We start from the raw sequence: 22,346 nt of genomic DNA on the forward strand, positions 1-22,346 counted from the left end.
AGCTGGGGTGAGGAGCAGAGAGGTGGGGTGGGGTGGATTTCTCTTTTTTAATTAATCTAGGACCCCAGCTTGTGGGACAGCACTTCCCTCACCCAGGGTGGGCCTTCCCTCCTCTCTTTAACCTCACTGAAAACTTCACAGACACACCTCAGGTGTTTTCAAGGAGACTCGAAACCCAATTAAGTTGACACTTAAGATCCAGGTTAACCCGTGGTTACGGCCCGGCACAGCCTGTGATGACCATCTCTGTTGAGGACTTGGGAACAGGAAGTAGAGATTGACCCTTGGGAAGCCCTGGTTAACAGTGGCTGCTGTGTATTCACTGTCCTTGAGCCAGGATGGAAGGACACACTCCTCACTGCACAGACAAGGAGCTGGCAGTGCCTGGGTCAAGTACAGAGGATGCTCAGCCTATACTCCCGATCCCGTGGTTCCTGGGTCCAGTCTGCTTTGGGTTTGGGTGGGGTGGGGCAAGAGGAAGCAGCCAAACAGATCCCACAAATGGAACTCTGCAAGCAGCTAGCAGAAGTTCACCTGAGGGCTTGCCTGCCCTGAGGAAGGGGTTCTGTTGTGCACGAGCCTTCTCGGCTCCAGTTTGTTCATTCCTGCCAGCCAGGTGCCTGGAGAGAGAGAAAAGAGAAGCCAGTGCGCCTTGGTGGGAGCATTGGTTGTTCATTGTGGCGTGCCTGAAACATTGTCCCCTACACATTATCCCAGGCTCAGGAGACAAGAGCATATCCTATTGGCACTTAAGGGGTAGCGCTGTGCACATTTCAAAAATAGAATCCGGAAGCACTTAAGTGTAGATAGTTGAAAATAGGATTCAATTTTGTAAAAGTTGTCCTGTATATGTATGTGTGTGAGTGTGTCTGTATGTGTGAGAGAATGTGTGTTGTGAGTGTATGTGTGTATGTGAATGTGTATGTGTATGCATGTGTGTATGTATGTATGTGTATGCATGTGTCTGTGATGAGTGTGTATATGTATGAGTGTGTGTGCATGTGTGTATGTGTATGAGTGTGTATGTGTATCCGAGTATCTGTGTGTGTATGTGAGTGTATGTAAGTGTGTATGTGTGTCTGTATGTGTGTATGTGTGAGAGAGAATATGTTTGTGTTTGTGTGTGAGAGAGAGAATTGTGTTGTGAGTGTATGTGTATATGTGTATGTGCATATGTGTGAGTGTGTATGTATGTGTGAGTGAGTATGAGCGTATGTGTGTATGTGTGTGAGAGAATTGTGTTATGAGTGTATGTGTGTATGTGTGTGTGCATGTGTGCTCATATAGAGGCCATAGGTTGACATTTCATTTCTTTCTCCATCACTCTTCACCTTATTTTTTTGAGGCAGAGTTTCTCACTGATCTTGAACCTTGCTTCTGTCTCCACTCTGCAGCACAGTGTTACAGTGCCTGGCTCTTTGTGTGAACTCAGACCCTCATGCTTGTGTGGCAAGCACTTTGCACCTTAAGCAGTGTCCCCAGCTCTAGGCAGCTATATTTGCACAGGTCTTCCTCTACACCATCAGCACGCTCTGGTTTGCTTTACCCATGGAGCCCAACCTCAGGAAGCCCATGGAATATACCGGCAGAGTCTGGTTTAGGTACATGTGTAATGTGTGGCACCGTAGAACCGGTGTCCAAAATGCCTCCATGGTACCATTAACACTCCAGACTCCTGGCTGCCATCCACTGCTGTCTTCTGTGTCATAGCTGAGTACATCTACGATTTGAATGACGATCACATGAACCACTGCGAGGACAGGCACATACAACAGGCACACACAATGGGCAAATGCCATCATTTTTCTGAGAATACTTGAAGATGGAGGAGTTGTGGAGCATTGTCCTCTGATCATAGCAGCCATTATCAACTTCATCAGAGAAGCTGTAACCCTCAAGATTTGACCTGCTGACCTTTTCTCATTGAAGGAGGGGTTGGGGAGGGTCATTAGACCCTTAGTTGAGATTTCAGCCAGTCCCTCCTGTGCTCCTTCCTAGCTGTGTGTAATTCCGGCCTGGCTGCCCAAGGTCTTGGAAGGTGCTAAAGGTTACAGAGTGAGGAAGTTTCACTGAAGAGCAATGAGGATACCATCTATGCAGCTATGAGGAAGTTGTTAGGAAGGACCCTAGGGGCTTTCGTCAGCCTTACATCCACCGCCCCAGGTCAAGATTAGGCCAAGTACCAGCTTCCCACCTCCCTTCAAGGCTAGGCCGAGTTCCATTCTCCACCCACAGTTCTCAGGAGGAGAAGGAACATTCTTGAAAAACCACAGAATGTACTGACTGATAGTCACCTGACCCTCTGGTCCCAGATAGAGTTTGAATGCATGTCATGTGCTTGCTAGCCAATAGATTCAAAGGTCAATATGCTTAGCCAATAAGTTTGAACTGTAACCTTGCTGCTGTAACCTGTACCCCTAAAAAGTATAAAAACTGCTGGTTATAGCCATTCGGGGTCACCTCCTAGTCACTTGCCATGAGGGGCTGATTGAGGGTCAACCCCTGCATGCCAGATAAATAAAACTCTTGCGTTTGCATCGAACTCCATTCCCGTGTCTCACTTGGGGCAGTGGGGGTGGGGGGAGGACTCCCTGTAGTTAAGCCTCACTTTGAGCCTTACAGTTACTCATGCTAGAGGGAGACTCCTATACTGCCGTGGTTTGGGGCTCCTAGTCTCCTGTAAGTGGGCTCAATAAACCCACTGGTTTACCAAGGTAGACTTTGCAGGGATGTTCCTTTGCTCTGCTGTTTGTGCACTATCTCAGGGGAGACACGTTTCCTTCAGGAAAAAAAAAATTAATGAAACACAAGGTTATCAAGAGTGTGTCTGATCCTCAGAGACTGGGCGTTCCATAGGAAACACCCTGGGAGGAATCTTGGAGGATACTCTGACCTCTGTCCTTTCTGCACTTGGTTCAGGATGACTCGCCATTCCTTGTCAGGTCATTTACATTGTGAATGACCTCCTTGCTTCAAGTTAGACTGTGAGAGATAGTCCTATCTCAGGCTTCCTGCCAGACAGAGAGACTGTCAGCTGAGGCTGTGTTCTGGCACCAACTCTCCACCCCTTTGGATAAAGCTGGAGGGTAAAAGCCTGGCTCTTTATGGACAGTATCCAATTGTCCAGACGCACTCAGCCGTACAACTATGGAAACATTCGAGGTTGTGTTCAAAACAAGGAGAGCTGGCGTGTGGTGAATCTGGGCACGTGGCTCAGAGGCAAGGGAACCAATGGGTCTCAGTCACATGACACAGCTCTCACTGCAACCTGTTTTGCTTTTTTTAAAGATTTAATTATTTATTTTATGTATGTGAATACACTGTCACTGTCTTCAGACACATCAGAAAAGAGGGCATCAGATCCCATTACAGATGGTTGTGAGCCACCATGTGGTTGCTGGGAATTGAACTCAGGACCTCCGGAAGAGCAGTCAGTGCTCTTAAGCGCTGAGCCATCTCTCCAGCACCCTGCAATCCATTTTTAACGGAGGGATGTAATTTCTACCACTGTTTTGTCCTGCTAGCTTAAGATCTCTCGGAGCTGGAGTATAGGGCCCCATGTCACTCAGGAGTTGCCCCTCATTGTGTGTGGCTGATATGTGGCTATCGGTAAGAATGGTATGGGACAGTTCTAGGAGGATCAGGGGTCCGTGGAAGGCAGAAGACACATCACACAGGGATTCCTGTTTACTTTCATTAAAATAGATAGAAAATAATTTATGTGTGTATGTATGTATGTATATATGTATGTATGATGTATGTGGGTGGTCAGACATATGCCACAGCATGTGTGTAGGTCAGAGGACAACTTGTGGGGGTCAGTTCTCTCTTTCTACCATCTGGGTCTAAGGCTTGAACTCAGGTTATCAGACTTGGTGACAGGCAGGTGCCTTTTCCTGCCATCTTGCTGGCCCCTGTTTACTTTCTTTTAACAAAATCATCCCTGCTTGAACGGTTCTAATTAATTCTTGTTTTTTCCCACACAGAGTTTAGTAAAAAGGAAACATTCAAGTAAAAATCCGGATTTTTCTCTTCCTGGGCTCAGCCATCCCAGCACTAATTGCTGGCCAGGAAGGGCCCAAAATAGCAAGGCTGCCAGTCCCTGCCTGGGCCTGGAGCCAGATCCCCTGAGAGAAAGCAGGACGGAAGGGAGAGAAGACTCGGGAACAGCCAAGCTCCTTCTAACGGCCTCGCTGTCTGCAGAGTCAGGCATTGCCACCTGTCCCCAGTGTTTCTGTTTAATTACTGTGAGGTTGCTCTGTGATTGTCACCAAGGATGCTGCCACTGCTGTTCTCAGCATAGTAGGACGTTTTGCAGGCTCAGGAAAGGGAGCCATTCCCAGGTAGATTCGGCCCTGGCTGGCAAACCCCTGTAGCATCCTTTTCCCTGGGGTAGAGTATCCAAGAACTTCTGCCTCCATCTAGGCACAGGAGGAGCCTGCATCATTGGTGTCTGGGAGCGGTGTTTGGGGGCGGGGGCGGGGGCGGGGGCGGGGACGGAGCCGGGGAGGCAGCACTGGATGGATGGATAGATGACATCATCTGGAGTCTGTCCTCAAGTGAGGATGCTGATGCTAGTTAATAACTAGCAGGACCCCAGTGGATGACACCATCTGCAGCTGAGCTGACGAATTAAGGCCTAAGCCGCAGTGGGGGCTAGAAAGAACATTCTGGAACAGGGCTGACAGGGAGGCACATGTGAGGGGAATAGGGCTTTTTTTTTTTTTTTTAATTGCACTAGTCTCAAAGGAATTCTGTTCCAGCCAGCTCTGCTAGGCTGTCGGGTTGTGCTTTGAGGACACTGCAGGGCAGACTGCTGTTGATGTGTCTGGGGTTGTGGAATCTCATTTCCACCTTAGCCGGAAACGGCGAAGATGTATGAGTTCGGAAGGGGTTTCATAAACATTTCTGGACCCTGGGGATTTTTGTTTGTTTTTTTTTTTTTTTTTTTTGTTTTAGTTTTTTAATTATTTACAAAGTGAAGGCAGGGGTATGATATCCATCAGGATTTTTGGATTAACGCAAGAGGAGATGTGTGAAATCGTCATTTCCTCTTGTTTAAAACAGCGAGGTGTCTGTCCTTAGGCAGAATGGGGGAGCCGAGTCTTACCTGGAGGGAGCAACCAGCCTGGGGGTAATAAATGTAGCTGGTTTGTTGAAAGGGCTCCTGCATGGCATGCAGGTTTCTTCCGGTCTCTTACCTCCGTGCTTGAGGCTTCCATGTTTTCCTGTGAAGACTAACTTCCTCTGCAAGTCAGCTTTCAATATTCAAATCAATGAACAACCCCCAACTTCCCCACTCATTCTTGGGTGGGTACAGAGAGAAACAAGACAACGTTCTGTGGGTCACTTCTCAGGGAGAGCATCTGATTGGCTCGTTCTTGATCAGGTGACCAGCTCTCATCCAACTAAATTCCCTGCGAGAAATACCTCTCAGAGAGATACTACATCCAGAAAGCTAAGTTCCAGGGGGTGGAGGGCTGCTCTGCTCAGGACTTTGTAACCTACAGAGAGCACATTGGACATGAAGCCTGGTGACCATTACATCAGAACCTTTGGCACGGGTTCCTGCATTTTTGCACTTGTGCCTTTAAGAACTGTTACCGGTCTGAGCCCCGCTCAGCAGCTGTTTAGTGGATAGACCCCCAAGAAAGAGACAGGAACAAATCCCTGCTCTGAAGGTCAGTTGGAATGTGGGCAGAGACACCACTCTGAATAACAATCAGAGGTGATGAGAGGTTTGCACTCCAGTGGGAAGACATTTGGCTTCCTGGTGGTCTAGTCAACAAAGATCCTCATCCGGAGGAGACCCTGGACTGAGGCAGGGAATACCAGGGAACGCCACTGCTGTGGTCTATGACCTCTGCCTGGTGCCCTTCCAAGGGCATTAGCTACTAGGAAATTAGCACTTCGGAAGTATAGGGAAGAGACCTTGGGGGTTGCTCACTACAGGGCTGGGGAAGAAGCTCAAGCTCGTGCTTGTTTCAGGGAGCGGTGCTCACTTCCTGTATAGCACACTGGCATTATACTCCAGCAGGCAGGGCCTGAACTCCTCTGAGCAATTGACGTTTATTTCTCCCATGGGTTGGCTACTTTTCTCATCTTGGTGATAAAGATCTGGATTAAAGTAATTTGAGGGAAGATATATTCATTTTGGTTAAAGGGAAAACAGTCTTGCCTGGTGGGGAAGGTTCTGAGGCGAGAACAACTTGTGCTCTGATTGGAGAACCTCGAGGCTGAATGAGACAGCAGAGGGGATGGGAAGCAGGGCTGGGCTGTAAATCTCAAGATCTGCCCTCAAGGACCACTTCCAGCAAGGCTCTATCTCCTAAATGTTTCCCATCCTCCCAAAAGAGGACCACAGATTGGAGATCAAGTGTTAAAATGCAGGTGCCTAAGTAAAACACCTAACATTCAAACTCTAACCCACTAGTGTATGCCTGACTGTACTGGCTAGTTTTGTGTGTCAACTTGACTCAAGCTGGAGTTCTCACAGAAAAGGAGCCTCAGTTGTGGAAACGCCCTCATGAGACCCAGCTGTAAGGCATTTTCTCAACTAGTGGTCAAGGTGGTAGGACCCAGCCCATTGTGGGTGGGGCCGTTCCTGGGCTGGTGGTCTTGGGTTCTATAAAAGAGCAAGCCGAGCAAGCCAGGGGAAGCAAGCCAGTAAGTAACATCCCTCCATGGCCTCTGGATCAGCTCCTGCTTCCTGATCTGCTTGAGTTCCAGTCCTGACTTTCTTTGGTGATGAACAGCAATGTGGAAGTGTGAGTTGAATAAACCCTTTCCTCCCCAACTTGCTTCTTGGTCATGATGTTTATGCAGGAACAGAAACCCCTGACTAAAACACTGACATTCCCGCGGATGAATCCCTCATAACTCTGGAATTGGGCAGGGGTAGGGTCCAGCTCTTAGAATGCTGGTCCTTCTTCTTATTCTATAGTAGATACCTAGATGGTAAGGCAAGAAACTGTATCCAAAACCATCCAGTTTGTGCAACCTGATGCTCATTTAAATAGAAAAAGAAATACAATGTATATGTTGGAAAGAGTGCTCAGGCAGGAAAAGTGCTTGCCAGGACCTGGGTTAAATGCACAGAATCCACATTTAAAAATCCAGGTGTGGATCAGTGTTCCTCTAACCCTCATACTGGGAGGTAGAGACAAGAGGCTCCTTGGGGCTTAAGGACCACCATTCTGGCTAAACGGGTAAAGCAAAATCTGGAAAAGTAAAATAGAGACAGTGTGTTAAAATTTTAGAAAATGATTGCAGGGTAACATCCAAGGTTGGCTGTTGGCTGCCACACATGTACACACATGTACATTAACACTGGAATACAGCACACACATGATCCTTTACACCAGCAATAACAATCAGTAATTTTAAAAACCTGAGAACTAAAAGGTGAATTTTAACACCTCGACTCCAATATGCTTGGGCTCTTTCAGGTGGTCCAGCTGTCGATAACACTCCAGATCTGAATATTCAGCCTACAGAGGCCTTAGGGAGGGCATGGCAATACACCACCCCCAGCACCCAGTCCCACCAACATTGTCCACCGGATTCTTGCCCTCACACCCGTGATAGACAATAGGAAATGGGCCCAGTGCCCAGAAGGGGTGAGGCGCTGTCTTTGGCATCAGTCCAACAAGACATGGCCCGAAGCAGGGACTGATCATTTGGGCACCGGTCCTCACTCCACCTCCCCACCTGGACCAAAAGCTGTTCACAGAAGACCATCTGGGCACTGTGTGAGTCTGTGTGGCCACCGAACCAGGGGAGGGATGGGCATGTAAGGACAGCTCAGAGAGGAGTAGCCAGCAACCTTGGAGGAGGGGGCAGTGGGACTCAGCTAACATAGAGGATACTGGGGTACAGGAGGGTGCAGAACCCTGTGATGGAGTGGTTACCACACCAGGCTGATGGCAGAGGCTGGCCCTGTCACACCTCAGCGGTCTGTAGAATTCAGATGGCCTAGGACCTGGGTTAAATACACAGAATCCACAGACCTGGAGGTGAGCAAACAGGCAAGAGTCTGCTTAGGGGGTCATTTCTAGGCATTGAGTCTGGATCAATCGGAAATGAAGACCCAAGGTTATCTCTGCAGGGAATGCCTGTAGCATTAACTTTTTTCAAATCCACTTTTATCGATGGCTCTTAAACACTTTAACCTCCCTTGTAGCCCACCACCCACCAGAAGCAGTGGAAAAGGAAGGATACGTGGGAAGCAGACCTGTCGAGAAATTTTTATTGGAGCAAATGCTACCTGCATTGTCAGGAAATCAGCAGTTCAGTTCACCGGTTAGTGGCGGCATCTCGATCGATCACTTATCGACTTGCAAACACAGTCTGGCACTGCTGCACCAGCGGTCCAGTTCAGCGGTGTCAGGAGAGCAGCAGGTGGTAGGACCGAGCAGGAACAGCTAGGCAGGAGGGATTGGACCAGCGGGGACATCAGGAGCAGTTCTTGGCTATGCCTTTCTCAACAAGACAAAGACCAGCAAAGACCAGCAAAGCATTTAGCTACATAAGTAAGCCAGGCTCAGTCTCCATCGCTGTCCATTGAGTCCTTTTTATTCTCCCTTCAAACATGTGCCCTCCACAGGTCTTGCCTAGGCACGTGTGTCTGTCTCAGCTGACATCACTCTGTCAATCAGCCCGAGTCCAAGGAAGCGACAAGAAACTGTAGCACACCACCAGAAGGTTTCTGGTACAGGCTTTTCCTCTATGGAGTCCCGACCAGTGCAGCTCAACTACACAAGGTAAGGCAGACCAATACATGCGCGTAGAGTTGTTCTTGAAGAATCCTTCATCACGTGTGTCCTTTCACATGCTTGCTTTATCAGAACAACCATTCACCTGTGTCTGCTTCAGCACAACCTTCAGAGTTTGCCTTAGCCTCTCACCTGTGTCCACTTCAGGAAAACCCTCCTTCACCTGTTGGCCCCAGCAAAACGCCATCTGACACAACTGACTTTCCAAAGAACCCTTATGTTTCCACTTCAAATGCCAGCATCCTGGTGGGGGTGGTGGGAATGGGTATGGTCCTGGGGTCCAACATCAGTTATCTAGTAGAAGGTTCTTCTGGAGGAGGGTCTGTGGCCTGAGCACATTTGCTGATGGTACACAGAGCAAAAAAACAGGATGGCTCACCAACTAAAAGTGCCCGCCTAAGGAAGTGGTGTTCCATATGGAGAGGGCAGGCGTTCTCCAAGGCAACACCACGTGCTCTGAGGCCAGTGGCTGGGACAAAGAACCTGAGGTATTTTATCAGGGAATATCTAGAGACGTGTCCTTGCCTTCAGATCCATCACCCAGGACCTTAGCATGGGCAAGGCGCAGAGACACCTGCAGCTGAGATCGCAGGCCCCCGGCTGTTCCCACAGGTTTCCCTGAGCTCTAAGCTGCTCTCCCCCACTCAGGTTTTAAGCCAAGTGCTATTTTTTGCTGCCAGTACCAAGAAACAAGGATGATGAATTGTTTGGTGCCAGGAACAAAATAAAGAAGGACAATGGAGGTGAAGCCAGCCCCGGCTTGATTTATGGCGCCTCTTAGCTTCCTGTCTCCTTCTCACACTTGTCCAACCTCCATGTTCTCCCTAAACATTCCTTCGTAGCCTTTCTCCTTACTTTCCAAAGTTCGTTTTAGAATAACTATCTTTTCCTCTCGTGGCATAGTCTTTCTCTCTCTTGCACCCACCTGCAGTCCCAGAGAGGAGAGATGAGCTCTAACGCCCCCACCCTGAACTCCCTGCTAACCCACAGGCTCTGTGTGCTCAACGAGGCTCAGCGGCTCTGTGTCTGCCCTGGAGATCCACACTACCCACCTCTCTCCCCTCCCTCCCTCCTTCCCTCTCTCTCTCTCTCTTTCCTTCCCTCCCTTTCTCTGGCTTTCTTTCTCTCTCTCTTCCTTCCCTTGCCCTCTTTCTTTCCTTCACCTCCTCTGGCTTTCTCCCCCCACCCCCTTCTGTCCCATGTGTGCGCCAGTGTATGCGCATGCGCAGGCAAGAGGCCCGCCGAAGGATGGCTTCTTCAGTAGCTTTCCTTGAGGCAAGGTCTCTACTTGGAGCTCACCGATTGGCTAGATGCTGGGACAATAAACTCCCAGGATCTGCCTGTCTCTTCCCTTCCACCAGCACAGAGTTACGGGCATCTGCCTCCCAGCCCAGGCCCAGACTTTGGTGTGGGAGCAGAGATCCGAGCCTTGGGTTGGGGGATTTAGCTCAGTGGTAGAGCGCTTGCCTAGCAAGCGCAAGGCCCTGGGTTTGGTCCCCAGCTCCAAAAAAAAAAAAAAAAAAAAAAAAAAAAAAAAGAGATCCAGCCTTACTCACTGAGCCATCTCCCCAACCCCATGGTATGTGCTAAGCAAGTCCACCATGACTCTCACCACCAAATTCCTGCACTTAATCTTGTTCTTGTTATCAAAGCTAATTAAACAGGGGAGATTTTTCAGTCATTTATTGTTTTCAATGAATATTTGCTAGAAATTATGTCTCCCAGCAGATCCACTCAGTATTGGCCACTGTCTAGGGGTCTGATACCCTGGTGGTAGATAAAAGAAAAAAAAACATGACTTGCTAGTCCAGGGAAGAGACACAGGCAGAACAGTGACAGGAGGTGCTGCGTTGTCCGTGGAGAGGAAAGACAGGCAAGATGGCAGAGTAGAGAGCATCAGCTGCTTCTGCAGACACCAGAATGAAGTGCGTCTATGTGCGGAGAGGAGAGGAAAAGGCCTCTGGGCAGGGTCTGTGAGGGCGGGTCCCTCTGGACAGGGGCGGGGCCTGTGAGGGCGGGTCCCTCTGGACAGGGGCGGGGCCTGTGAGGGCGGGTCCCTCTGGACAGGGGGCGGGGGCTGTGAGGGTGATTCTGGGGAAGGATTCATCCCACTCTTCCTCTAAGTCCTGCTCCCTTACTTGTGGATGGAAGAGACAGTGAGGGCAACTGTGAACTAGACTGCTGTGACTAGAGAGCGAGAACCCTGACCATGGTTTCTCTAGCTCACCAAAGGCTGAACAGGCAGGGAGGCAAAGGCCAAGGGAGCCATGTTGGCTAGGTCCGGGAGCAGCCACAAGACTCCAGGGGTGCTCAGGCACTATGCATCTCTACAGAAAAGAAGCAAGACGTGCTGCTACAGGCCCAGGATCCCAGGCGCCTCACCCGACACCCACCGATGCTGCCGCCCACGCTGGCACTCCCCGGCACTGGTGCCTGTCTCCCCGATGGGCTGCGATGAATTAAGAACAAAAGATGACTGCTGTTGGCCTGCTGTACTCCACTTCCAACGCAAGCCAGCGGGTAGTAAATCAAGCCCGTACCATATTTAATGGCTCCCAGTAAAGGCCGATTTACTCACCTGCCAACCGTGAAGAAGCCGGTTGCTTTGTCAGAGGTGGGAGTTTCATTCATTGAAGACTGCAGGGGCTGTACCAGACGGAAGATCACGTTCTCCTGATTTAGATCAGGACGATATATCAAAGACGAGCCAAAGTAAAATAAATAAATAAACCCGCCCAGGAGCAACACGCCTGCAGTTAATAACAGCGGGCGTTATTATTCGTCATCTACTCCAGATCCAGCCGCTTTGGGAGCTGGCAACCTTCCGGAATTTTTAGTCAGAGCCTCACAGGGCAGGGAGGGAAGACAGATAAAGACAGATTCGTAGAAAAACTACAGTCTTCCTTCCTGGCTGTTGAAACGAGCCCCCTAGGCTCAGCCTCAGGGGAAGTTTTGGGCTTTCTAAGCGGCATAATCTTAGTATGTGGTGACCCATACTACTGGGTTTCCAGAGAACCTTTCTACCTCGTGACTTGTGGATTGACCTGAAGGGAATTACAGGAATTTTTTTTCCTTCCCACCCAGTGATTTTGGTCCTCTACTGTATAAGTAAAGGATTTCTTTGCCTTTTATTTCCAAGCCCTAGTCCTTCATTGATGGAAGTCAGGACAGGAATTCGAGCAGGGACCATGGAAGAACACCTACTCAGAGGCTCTAGCTTTCCTATACAAGCCTGGGGAATGGTGCCACCCACAGTGGGTTGGGCCCACCTACATCAACTAACAATTACGAAAACCTCCCGACAGACGGACCCACATGGCAACCAGAGTTGACCCATCCTTCAATCCAGACTCCCCTTCACAGGTGACTCGAAGCTGTGCCAAGATGATAGCTAAGGCTAATGACAGCAAGCCCTTTCCACCTTGTCCTTTGATCTGTGATCGTCAGTTGTTCCAAGGGAAGATGAAATGCTTCTTGCCTCACAGCTGGGGTAACAGGAAAGGTCCTGTACTTCAGGCTGGGGAGCGGCTCACACAGGCAACACATTTGCTGCACATCACAGGGAGCTGGGTTCCATCCCTAAGAACTGGCGTAAAAGTCGGGTTTGGACTTGCAATGCTAGCTTTGGGGAGGCGGAGACATGGATCTCTGGGGCTGGTGGGCCAGCCGTCCTAGCTTAGTCAACAAGGCCCAAGCTAGTGAGAGATCCTGTCTTAAAACAAAACAAAACAAAGCAAAACACGATGATCGATGTTTCCTGACAGAAGGCACTGGAGGCTGTCCTCTTGCTTCTCCATCTATGTCCACACACAAGCATGGAACCTATATAGATGCAACACTCACATGTCCCCTCCCCTCCCCCATCTCCTTGGCGACAATGGCCTTGAAAGTCTGCCCAGGAGAGAATCCAAAATCTAAGACATAGTGAGCAAGGCACTTGGGTGCAGCCTTCAATTTCAAGACCTAAGAGTATGGGTGGCGTCCACAGTTGCCCAGAGCCTGTGGATTTATGTCCAAGTCTGCAGATAGCAAAGACTCATCGTTGACTTGCTGATCAGGGTTACACACGTTTATCCCTTGTGTGCTAGGTTCACACAATAGACCCAAGGCTCACACAATAGACCCAAGGCTCTTCAGAATCTGTTCACAGTCATAAACAAGAGGGCAAGAGGGCAGGGAGTGTGTCAGACTCTCTACTCACAGTAAAAGTCATGGTTCATGCAGTATTTTCACAGAGTGTACTTCTCTACAGAAAATGGTTGCACGTGGCATTTCTTAAATAAGTCTGGGGTGATACACTCTCAGGGGCCTTTACAACGTTTTGTTACATTAACTGGTTAATTAATTAGCTAGTATGTGTGCACACGCACATATGTGTGGCTCTGTACCACAGTGTAGGTGTAGAAGTCAGAAGTCTTGGGGAAGTGAGCTCTTGCCTTCCACCATGTGGGTCCCAGGTCAAACCCAGGTCATCAGACTTGACACAAGCGTCTTTACCCACCAAGCCATCTCAGCCTTTCATCTTATGGCTTGAGATTGCCTTTGTTTGTAAAGAAGGTTTCATTTATTTTTTTTTTCCTTTTTCTTTTTTTTGGAGCTGGGGACCGAACCCAGGGTCTTGTGCTTGCTAGGCAAGCGCTCTACCACTGAGCTAAATCCCCAACCCCGGTTTCATTTATTTTTATTTTATACATATGAGTGTTTTGGGTGCGTGCATGTCTAGGCACCACATACGTGTAGTGTCCACAGGGGCCAGAACAGGGTGTCTGGTCCTCTGGAACTGGAATTACAGTGCATTGTCCTCTATGTGTGTGCTGAGAGCTGACCCTGCATACCTAACCACTGAGCCATCTCTCCACACTCTGGAACAACTCGAGCTGGCATTCAAATCCAGACAAGGTTCCTTCAGTTATGGGACCCGAGGGACATATCTTCCCTTTCTCTGTTGACCTAGCACAGGGGCCGTTGAGACCAGGGGTGCTCCTGTCTTCCCTGTGCAAGGCTTGGGCAGCAGGCAATGGTCTGTTTTATCCGTTGGCTGCATGTAGGACTCTGGAGCATCCGTGGCAAGCGCTTAACTGACAGAGCCATCTTGCTAGCCCTTAACTCTGGTTCAGCAAAATTGTTCTATTGTGTGATCTCATAGACCCTGTGACCTTGTATTCTACTGTGTGACCTCATGTTCAACCATGTGACCTTGTATTCAACTGTGTGACCTTGTATTGTACTATTGTGACCTTGTATTCTACTGTGTGACCTCGTGTTCAACTGTGTGACCTTATATTCTACCCTGTGACCTTATATTGTATCATGGGACCTTATGTTCTACTGTCTGAGATTGTATTCTACCATGGGACCTCATAGTCTACCATGGGACCTCATAGTCTACCCTGTGACCTTGTATTCTAACCTGTGACCTCATATCAACCCTGTGACCTTGTATTCTTCTCAGCTCTCTGGTCTTTGCTTTTCCACACCTTAGAGTACAGAATGGAAACATGGCCACTGCTAAGGGTCTACAAAGAGCCTGGTTCTTAGTTACTCCCACTGAAGCCAAGCACAGCAGGTCAAGATCACCTACAGTCCTCTGTGTTGGCTCATTAGCCCAACTCCCTCAATAACATGTTTGCCTAGAGCCCCATTTTAATTGAGAAACAAGAACTAAATCAGGCTTTCCAGGAGCTGGGATCCTCCCAGATCATCATCTCTGGCCACAGACTGTTTAGCCCTCTTTCGGACACCTGCTCCATGTAATCCAGTGTCTTGTGGGATGCTTTAATCTCCCTTTTCTAAGAGATGAGTCATGTCCAAGGGTGTCCCTTCAGGGGTAAAAAAGCCACAGCTGGGTGAGAGGCTTAGCAACTTTTTCTGCAAGGAAGAGATTTGCCAAACTCAGCAATCTGAGGCCATAGAAATTCATCATTATGTTCAGAAGGTGCCTGGATACCAATTGGCCTGGGGAATCTCCTTCCACCAGTAAGGGAATAACCTTCATTAAAGTTCTGGGAAGACACTGCCTGAGCATGTGCCAAACCCTCTCCCCGTTACTCTCCCCTAGACACACACACACTCACACACACGCGCGCGCACACACACACACTCACACACTCACACACACACATACACTCACACACACATCACATACACACACACACACACACACACACACACACACACACACAAACACACACACACACATACACACACACACACACACCACACACACACACACACACACAACACACACACACACACACACACACACACACACACACACACACACACACACAAACACACACACACACACATACACACACACACACACACACACACACACACACATACACACACACATACATACACACACACACACACACACACACACACACACACACACACACACACACACATACACACACACACACACACATACACACACACACACACACACACACACACACACACACACACACACACACACACACACACATACACACACACACACACACACACACACACACACACACACACACACACACACATATTGGATATCTCAGAACTCAGCTCCTTGCCAGAGCACAGATATTTCTTTTCTTCTTCCTCTTTTTTTATAGTGCATTTTTAAAATTAAATTTCTTTATTCACTTTACAGCTCAGATCAGCTCTTCCTCTCCTCACAGTACACAGTAGCCCCTCACGCAAGTCCTCCCCTCACTGGGGAATTAACAGCTCAGTAGAGGTCCTCAGACAGGTCCAAACAGCATTGTTAGAGAAAAGAGGGGCAGGGTGGAGTGGGGTGGGGATGGGGAGGTAGGAGGTGGGGAGATGGGAAAGGGGAAAGGGGAGGGGGAAGGGAGGGCGGAGGAGGGGGTAGGGAGGTGGGAGGTGGGGAGGTGGGGATGGGAGTGGGGGGTGGGGAGGGGGGTGGGGAGGTGGGGGGGGGAGATGGGAGGTGGGGATAGGAGGGGGAGATAGGGAGGGGGAGGTGAGGAATAGGGTGACTCAGCTGTGAAAGTGCAGGGACTTGAATAATAGAAGACTGAGTGTGGTGTACCTGTGACCCCAGCATCATCATGGGGAGACAGAGACAGGCAGATCTCTGCGGCCTTGCTGTTCAGCCAGCCTAGCAAGTTCAGCAAGCACCAGGTGCAGTGGGAGACTCTGTCTCAAAAATAATGTGAGGGCTGGAGAGATGGCTTTGTGGTCAAGAGCACTGGCTGCTCTTCCAGAGGTCCTGAGTTCAGTTCCCTAGCAACCATGTGATGTAACTACAGCTCCAGGGCCCAATGACCTTTTCTGGCTTCTGAGGATATTTGCAAATGTGGCATATAAACACACACACACACACACACACACACACACACACACACACACACACACACACACACACACGTCCTAATTTTGATGCAGTGACTTGCCAGGGACATTGGGTTCTCTGGAATGAGTTACCACCAGATTAAAACATTTTGCATTTTAATGTCTGTGGCCCTGTGTTCTTTCCTAAGACCATTAACTTTGTTCAGTCGAGGGAACTCAGATCAGCCACGGGAGACGGTTTGTAGCTAATTTTTAGGACACACGCTAGACATAACAAAGACTGTCTCCTAAGTTCTCTGTGCTGATAGCCATGCATGCATTTGGCCGGCTTTATCCACCTGTCTCCACCTCCCATGGATTGCAGCCAAGCCACACCACACCTGGATTTTAGGTGGTTCTGGGGAACCGTCGGAGCCCCCTGCCCAGTCCCTTTCCCTGGAACTGTAGTTACATCCCGGTTGCTGGGGGACTGAATTCAGGTCTTTTTCTTATCAGCCTGGGGAAATGGAATCAAGGAGAGAGGGAAGTGAACAGAGCAGTCTGAGCAATGGCGGCAATTATGTTCTGGGTGTTCTCTAGTGTAGAGACGAACTCGGCCCTGCCACTAAATAAGTGAGCTTCAGTGACTGTCAAAGCTGGCACAATGAAGGAGACAGGAGAGTCCCAGGGATGGCTTCTTTCTGCCTCAAGTCCGTCCCACCATGGTGCCAGGATGCGTTTACCAACGGATTCTCCTTCCTCACTGACTCAGGGAGCCTGCGACCAGATGCTCAACATCATTGCTGTTCTCAGTTTCAAGCCACTCATGCCCACGAGGATGGCTATCCAAAACAAAACAAAAACAAAAACAAAAACAAAAAAAAAACCAACTCCCAAAACAAAAAGCAACAAAACCCCCTAAACAATAATAAGCCACCCCCCAAAAAACCCCAAACCGACAACAAGCAAAAAAAACCCCAAAACCAAAAAACAACAACAAAAAACCCAACACAACAACAAACAAAAAACCTAAACAAAAACCAAAAAACAAAAAATCAAAACAATGAATAACCCACAAAACAAAAAACAACAACAAAAAAACAAAACAACGACAAACAACTCCCCACCAAACAAAAAAAAAAGACAGTACTAGATGCTGGTGGGGGTGTGGAGTGGGAACCCTCACATAGCACGGGCAGGGGTGTAAACAAACAGTAGTTTGTTAGACCCTCTGAGGGTAGACACAAGTTATCTTGTAACTGGGCTATTCCACTTGCACAGAGATAGATACACAGCTAACATCCCAGCACTGGAAGCAACCCAGGTCTGTCCAATGAACGGGTAAATAAAATGACCACCAACCGTATACATGATGCTACTTGAAAAGGAGAAGAAACACAGTAGCAAATAAAAAGTTAGCAGAGAGGAATACCAATTGAAGCTAGGCTTCCAGGCCTTTGACACGTCTCCAAAGCACAAGGTGCTGGGTTAAGACCCCCACATTCCCTAGGAGTCCACTGATGCAGAAGGTCCAGAACAGAGATCCCACGGAGACAAAGGCAAAGAGTTACCGGGAAGTTACCAGGAAGGACTGAGCAGCTTGGGAGGAAGTGGAGAGGCGTAGCTATGGGCACAAGGTTTCCTTGTGGGGTGGGAAAATATTCTAAGATTGCGCCACCGGCCGCACAGGTCCCCTAAATTGATGAGACTGCACACACTGGATTAGTGGGGTGTGTGCTGTGTGAACTGTTTCTCAATAAAATTAATACATGAGAGAAATAAATAACTTGGAAGACCCTAGATTCGTAACTCACCTTAGGCAAATGGAGCAGTGACTCTGGGTCAAGAGGCAGGTGAGGAGCACGCCATTATGTCCTTGACTGAACGTGGGATGGAATTTTTCATTCCAAGAGGTAGAATCACCCTGGTAACTCAGTAACAGACACCTTGGTGAGCTCTCCAGGAAAGACTGGTTAGGTACTATGCTTTTGAAGGACCCTAGGGGCTTTTATCAGCCTTTCACCCACCGCCTGAGGTCAAGATTAGGCCAAGATTAGGCCAAGTACCAGCTTCCCGCCTTGGGTCAAGGCTAGGCTAAGTTCCATTCTCCACCCACAGTTCTCAGGAGGAGCAGAGACATTCTTGAAAATCCATAAGTCACCTGACCCTCTGGTTCCGGAAAGAGTTTGAATGCGTGTCATATGCTTGCTAGCCAGTAGACTCAAAGTCAGTATGCTTAGTCAATAAGTTTAAACTGATGTGACCTGTAACCCTAAAAAGTATAAAAACTGCTTGTTATAGCCATTTTAGGGTCCCCTTCTAGTCATACGCCATGAGGGGCTGATTGAAGGTCAACCACGATACGCTGGAAAAATAAACCTCTTGTGTTTGCATCGAACTCCGTTCTCGTGTCTCACTTAGGGGGGGTCTCCCAGTAGTTAAGACTCATTTCAAGTCTTACACTCTCAGTGTGTAGAAAATATTCCCGACGGATAAATGTAAGTGTAAATGGGGTGGGGGAGGGGACCCAAATGTCCTAAAGGAGACAGCAAGTAATCTCCCCCCCCTCCACACCCGTCCCCAGAATAAAACAACTTACCACCAGGACAATATATAAATCTAAAGGATGGGGCCATTGCTATATGAAGCACCCAGGGGACAGAACAGGGAAGTTCTGATATCAGAGGAAAGCAACAGGCACTGAGGAGCTGGCTCAGTTGACCAAGTGCTTGGTGCACAAACCTGGGGGCCTGAGCCAATTCTCAGACCCCATGTAAAAAAATAAATCCTATTGGTATACGTGCCTGTCGGCCGAATTTGGTGCTGTCTGTACAATTTTATGTTTTTTCTAATTATCTTTTATTAAAAATCCAGCCTTAATTAGTATCTGCACAAGGACCCCCAAAGCATGGGTAGATATCAAATACAGCAACTGTTTATAACAGGAAAACTGAGGCCCCCCAAAGAGACAGTTTCTGGAGGAGTCACATGAACCATGGTAGGTTTGCCCCATGGAATGGTTCATGACTGTTAAAATAATATACACCGGACTGAGTGTGGTGGTGCAAGCCTTTAATCCTAGCACTTGAGAGCCAGAAGTTGTCAAATCTCTGAGTTTGAGACTATGTACATAGTGAGTTCTAGGACAGCCAGAGCTACACAGTGAGACCCTGTCTCTAAAAACTGGGGGGAAAAAAGCACCACACAGAACACAGAATGATAGCCAAGGTCATAGGGACAGCAAGCCTCAAATTATAAGCACAGGTTGGTCCTGTCTATATTGAGTGGTGTGCGGGCATCATTGTCAGGGACTATGTGTGCATACAGCCAAGGATTCCACGTGGATCTCTTTAGTGAGTATTTTTTGTATCATTATATAATTAACTTTGAGTGTGTGTTCATGTTCATACACGTGTACTTATACATGTGAGTGAATGAATGGGAAGCCAGAGGACAACCTTGGGTGTTGTCTTATTGCTGTGATAAAAGCATGACCAAAAAGCAAGTTGGGGAGGAAAGTGTTTATCCGGCTTACACTTTCAGATCACTGTTCATCATTGGAGGAAGTCAGGACAGGAACTCAAGCAGGCCAGAAAACCTGGAGGCAGGAGCTGATGCAGAGGCCATGGAGGGTGCTGCTTTTTTTTTTTTTTTTTTTTTTTTTTTTTTTGAGCTGGGGATCGAACCCAGGGCCTTGAGCTTCCTAGGCAAGCGCTCTACCACTGAGCTAAATCCCCAACCCCAAGGGTGCTGCTTACTGGCTTGCTTCCCCTACCTTGCTCAGCCTGCTTCTCATACAACTCAGGACCACCAGTCTAGGGATGGCACCACCCACAGTGGGCTGAGCCCTCCTCCCTCAATCACTAATTGAGAACATGACTTACAGCTGGGTCTCATGGAGGCATTTTCTTCAAGGGAGTCTCCTTTCTCTCTGAGGACTCTAGCTTGGGGTCAAGTTGACACACAACTAGCCAGGACACACATTGTCCCTAGGTTTTGTTTGCTTTCATTGATGGAGAGAGGGACAGGGTTTTTCATAGGCTTAGAGTTTGTCAAGTAGGTTTGGTCAGCTGGCCAGTGAGCCTAGGGGATCTGTGCTGCCTCTGGCTAGGGCTGACTGTGGAAGGAAGGTACCTACCAGCTTAGCCCTCTGTGCTGGTTAGCTTTGATTGCCAAGTTGGCACAAGCTAAAATCATGCAGAAAGAGAATCTTAAGGAGTTGTCTAGGTCACGTTTGCCCAAGAGTATGCCTTTGAGGAATTGTCTTGAATATCAATTGACATGGGAAGACCTAGTGACCAAGCCAGCTCAGTCAGTCTGCAGTGTCTCCAGGGAGGGAGTGAGGACTGAAAAGGAAAAGACAATTGGACAACACTATAACATGACTCCAGCCAGTGCTGAGGCTGAAGCGGGTTTAATTTTTTTCCAGTCTGCTTTTATATCTTCTAAGTACATACAAAGTATGAGGTCAGCCCTAAGGCATAAACTAAGTAGTTAAGAAACAAAGCATAAATGAAGGTTCCATGATTACTGTTTTCAGGGTCTTGACAAGACCCATCACGTTACAAAGAACACATTCCTTAGCTGTATTCATTTTGAGCCTACTTCCTTGTCCTAGACCAATGTCAAATTCTTGCCAAATTCCTAGAAGGTGACCCAAAATGCTCTCCACAACCTAGACCACTATGGGTGGCACCATTCCCTAAGCTGTGAACTATGTAAGAGTGGACACGGCAAGCTGAGCACAAGCAAGCAGGCTAATGAGTGATATCATGTGCGTTAATCTCTGTCTTCTTCACTGTGGATATGATGATTTGAGTGGCCACCTCAAGCTCCTGCCGTTGATGACTGACTGTAACCCAGAACTGTAAGTCACACCCATTTTCTTCCTTAAGATGCTTCTTGCCAGGATAATTTATCATGGCAGCAGAAATGAAAACAGGATAGCTTTTCCTACCACGCTGTTGTCCTATTAGGCATACAGCTATTCTTCAGGTAAGAGAGAAAGACGACAGGGAGCCTAGGCCTCACCAGGGCCTGCCCCCGGTTAAGCTTAGTCACACACACTAGGCCTGCCTGACCCCTGAGACCCAGGCTTGGATGTCGGACCTGCTGTGCAGAGGAAAGCTGGCTGCCTCAGGCTCCTCTGCTGGGCTCCAGATCACAAGCAGAAGGCCCAGCACCTTCAGATACTCCCTGGTTTCTCCGTTGCTCGGAAGGCAGCCAACCTGGGCACTGCCCCAGCATCATGCACACCCAACCTGGGCCTGGCAGGGAGATTTCTCTGTTGTTTTTTTCTCTCATGCATTCCCCAGGACTCAAAACATTACCCTGGAGTCAGTGTCCAGAACAAATAGCAATCAGTTCTGTTTGTGTGTCCGGGCAGCAGCAGATAAGGAAGTTGGAGCCAGGATCTCAGCTCACAGAACGAGTGGGAAGAAGCCTTGAGCCTGCTGTCAAAGCCCTTCAGAGAACTGGAGACTCCAGTTGCTAAGCTGCTGGCCACTGGGGACTTTGCCCAATCCTCTGCCCCTCCTCCCCTGGCCAAGAGCCTTTCTCATGACCCACCAGGACTCTGTGAACTTGACAACCATCAGGTCATCCCAACAGCCTGGTAATGGTGGAGCGGTGGGGCTGGAGGCAGACAGGGAATGCAGTGCATGGTAGTGTGAAGCAGTGTCGGTGTCTGCACGAGTGACAGGTGTGCCAGCGAGCTCTCTGTTTAGCCATTGGCGGTGACTCTCAAGCTGACAGTGACTGAGACTCTCAGCTGAGTGGGAGAGCCCTGGGGACAGGGCACTCTCGGAACAGGGATGCGCCCAGGCTGGGGCTGGGAACAGGAAGTTTTGTTTGGTCATTCTGGCTGTCCTCCTTTGAAAGCTTTGTTTCTCTTCTTAGCTTTGTCCCTGCTTATCTGGTTAGGACCGGCAGAGGCTCTTGTCTCTAGGAAGATGAGCAACCTTGAAGAGGGTCCTTTGCGAAGCAGGGAGTCACTTGGGTTTGGTCTTTAATGAGCTGGGGATAGGGAAGACACAAGGTCTCACCATAGCCCAGAGGGACTTAGAATTAACCGTGCAGTCAAGTCTGGTCTCCAACTGGTAGCAATCCTCTGTCTCAGCCTTCTCGGTTCTAAGACCACAGGTAACCACCATGTCCGGCTTGAGAAGCTTTAAACTTGTGAAATGATTTCAATACACGTATAAGCATAAAAGTGTACACGCATGTGCAAACACCATACATATCACACATACTTGTATGTGCACACATGCATTTGCA

This window comes from Rattus rattus, chromosome 17 (genome assembly GCF_011064425.1).
Source record: "Rattus rattus isolate New Zealand chromosome 17, Rrattus_CSIRO_v1, whole genome shotgun sequence".
NCBI classification, from domain to species: domain Eukaryota; kingdom Metazoa; phylum Chordata; class Mammalia; order Rodentia; family Muridae; genus Rattus; species Rattus rattus.